Genomic DNA, 3,836 nt, shown 5'->3' with positions numbered 1-3,836 from the left:
AGGCATGTAAAATGCCTTTGCATGCAATTCTGGCATTTAAACGCCGAATTGATGCTTGTTCTGGGCGTTCAGCGCCCAGATGCAGCATATTTCTGGTGTTGAACGCCAGCCAGATGCTTGTTTCTGGCGTTCAGCGCCAGCTCTTCCTCAGTGTGCATTTCTGGTGTCTAAACGCCAGGATGCTGCTTGTTTCTGGCGTTCAACGCCAGATCCATGCTCTGTTCTGGCGTTGAACGCCAGCCAGATGCTCCTTACTGGCGTTTAAACGCCAGTAAGATCCTCCTCCAGGGTGTGATTTTTTTTTCTGCTATTTTTTATTCTGTTTTTGATTTTTTGATTTATTTTGTGACTCCACATGATCATGAACCTAATAAAACATGAAATAACAATAAAAATAAATTAAAATTAGATAAATAAAAATTGGGTTGCCTCCCAACAAGCGCTTCTTTAATGTCAATAGCTTGACAGTGGGCTCTCATGGAGCCTCACAGATGTTCAGAGCATTGTTGAGACTTCCCAACACCAAACTTAGAATTTGGATATGGGAGTTCAACACCAAACTTAGAGTTTGGTTGTGGCCTCCCAACACCAAACTTAGAGTTTGACTGTGGGGGCTCTGGTTGGCTCTGTTTTGAGAGAAGCTTACTGTGCCTCTTTTCCATGTTTACAAAAGGATGTCCTTGAGTTTTAAACTCAAGGGAGTCCTCATTCAATTGAAGGACTAGTTCACCTCTGTTAACATCAATCACAACTCTTGCTGTGGCTAGGAAGGGTCTTCCAAGGATGATGGATTCATCCTCATCCTTCCCAGTATCTAGGATTATGAAATCAGCAGGGATGTAAAGGCCTTCAACCTTTACTAATATGTCCTCTACTTGTCCATAAGCCTGTTTTCTGGAATTGTCTGCCATCTCTAATGAGATTTTAGCAGCTTGTACCTCAAAGATTCCCAGTTTCTCCATTACAGAGAGTGGCATGAGGTTTATTCCTGACCCCAGGTCACATAGAGCCTTCTCAAAGGTCATGGTGCCTATGGTACAAGTTATCAGGAATTTTCCAGGATCCTGTTTCTTCTGAGGCAATCTCAGTTGATCCAATGCATTTAGTTCATTGGTGAACAGGGGAGGTTCATCTCCCCAAGTCTCTTTACCAAATAAATTGGCATTCAGCTTCATGATTGCACCAAGGAACTTGGCAACTTACTCTTCAGTAACATCCTCATTCTCTTCAGAAGAAGAATACTCATCAGAGCTCATGAAGGGCGTATGGAGGTTTAATGTAATCTCTATGGTCTCTAGATGAGCTTCAGATTCCTTTGGTTCCTCAGAGGGAAACTCCTTATTGATCACTGGACGTCCCAGGAGGTCTTCCTCCTTGGGATTCACGTCCTCCCCTTCCTCTTTGGATTCGGCCATGATGGTTATATCAATGGCCTTGCACTCTCCTTTTGGATTTTCTTCTGTATTGCTTGGGAGAGTACTAGGAGGGATTTCAGTGATCCTTTTACTCAGCTAGCCCACTTGTGCTTCCAAATTTCTAATTGAGGACCTTATTTCATTCATGAAACTTACAGTGGCCTTGGATAGATCAGAGACTAAGTTTGCTAAATTAGAGGTATTTTGTTCAGAGTTCTCTGTCTGTTGCTGAGAAGATGATGGAAAAGTTTTACTACTGTTAAACCTGTTTCTTCCACCATTATTAAAGCCTTGTTGAGGCTTTTGTTGATCCTTCCATGAGAAATTTGGGTGATTTCTCTATGAGGGGTTATAGGTGTTTCCATATGGTTCACCCATGTAATTCACCTCTGCTATTGCAGGGTTCTCAGGATCATAAGCTTCTTCTTCAGAAGATGCCTCTTGAGTACTGTTGGATGCAACTTGCATTCCATTCAGACTCTGAGAAGTCATATTGGCTTGCTGAGTCAATATTTTATTCTGAGCCAATATAGCATTCAGAGTATCAATTTCAAGAACTCCCTTCTTCTGAGGCGTCCCATTACTCACAGGATTCCTCTCAGAAGTGTACATAAACTGGTTATTAGCAATCATGTCAATGAGTTCTTGAGCTTCTGCAGGCATTTTCTTTAGGTGAATGGATCCACCTGCAGAAGTATCCAATGACATCTTAGCTAATTCAGACAGACCATCATAGAATATATCCAGGATGGTCCATTCTGAAAGCATGTCAGAAGGACACTTTTTGGTCAGTTGCTTGTATCTCTCCCAAGCTTCATAGAGGGATTCAACAAGAATGTTCTTGTCCTTGCTCCTGCTCATATGAAAAAGAGGGAATAGAAAAATAATAATAATAGGGATCCTTTTTGCCCAGGTATAGAGGTTCCCCTTTGTGAGTAGAAGAAGAAAAGAATGTAATGTAAAGAAGGGAAGAAGAGAAAATTCGAACACAGATGGAAGAGGGGGTTCGAATTTGGGTGAGATGAAGTGTTAGTAGATGAATAAATAAATAGAAAGAGATGAGAGAGAAAGAGGATTTTCGAAAATTATTTTTGAAAAGTGGTTAGTGATTTTCAAAAATTAAAAGAAGAAATAAATTAAAATTAAAATTTGAAACAATTAGTTAATTAAAAAGAATTTTTGAAAAAGAGGGAGATATTTTCGAAAATTAGAGAGAGAGAGAGTTAGGTAGGTAGTTTTGAAAAAGATAAGAAACAAACAAAAAGTCAATTAGTTAGTTGAAAAAGATTTGAAAATCAATTTTGAAAAGATAAGAAGATAAGAAGTTAGAAAAGATATTTGAAAATCAAATTTTTGAAAAAGATAAGATTTAAAAAAAAAGATATGATAGAATTAGTTTTGAAAAAGATTTGATTTTTTAAAATCATAATTAATGACTTGACTCACAAGAAATCACAAGATATGATTCTAGAACTTAAAGTTTGAATCTTTCTTGACAAGCAAGTAACAAACTTGAAATTTTTGAATCAAAACATTAATTAATGAGAATATTTTCGAAAATTATAAGATAAGATTAAGAAAAAAATTTTGAAAAATATTTTTAAAATTTTCGAAAATAAATAAGAAAAATGAAAAAGATTTGATTTTTGAAAAGATTTTGAAAAAGATAAGATTTTTAAATTGAAAATTTGATTTGACTCATAAGAATAACTAGATTTTAAAAATTTTTGAAAAAGTCAATCCAAATTTTTGAAATTTATGAGTGGAAAAGGGAAAGATATTTTTTTGATTTTTGAATTTTCAATGATGAAAGAGAAAAATATGAAAAAGACTCAATGCATGAAAGTTATGGATCAAAACAATGAATACATGCAAGAATGCTATGAATGTCAAGATGAACACCAAGAACACTTTGAAGATCATGATGAACATCAAGAACATATTTTTGAAAAATTTTCAATGCAAAGAAAACATGCAAGACACCAAACTTAGAAATCTTTCATGTTCAGACACTATGAATGCAAAAATTCACATGAAAACAAGAAAAAACACAAAACAAGAAAACATCAAGATCAAACAAGAAGACTGGCCAGGAACAACTTGAAGATCATGAAGAACACTATGAATGCATGAATTTTCGAAAAGTGCATAAAATTTTTAGAAAAAATGCAATTGACACCAAACTTAAAAATTGACTCAAGACTCAAACAAGAAACACAAAATATTTTTGATTTTTATAATTTTATGATTTTTTTTGGGTTTTTGTATATTTTTATTTTTTTGAAAATTAATGTGAAAGAGAAAATAAGAATTCTAAAATCTTTAAGAAGAATTCCAGGAATCTTTCAATATTAGCCCAAAGCTCCAATCAAAGGGTTGGACATGGCTTAATAGCCAGTCAGCTTTAAGATATAAATCAGG

This window comes from Arachis hypogaea, chromosome 18 (genome assembly GCF_003086295.3).
Source record: "Arachis hypogaea cultivar Tifrunner chromosome 18, arahy.Tifrunner.gnm2.J5K5, whole genome shotgun sequence".
NCBI lineage: Eukaryota > Viridiplantae > Streptophyta > Magnoliopsida > Fabales > Fabaceae > Arachis > Arachis hypogaea.
Note: the sequence above shows the minus strand (reverse complement) of the source record.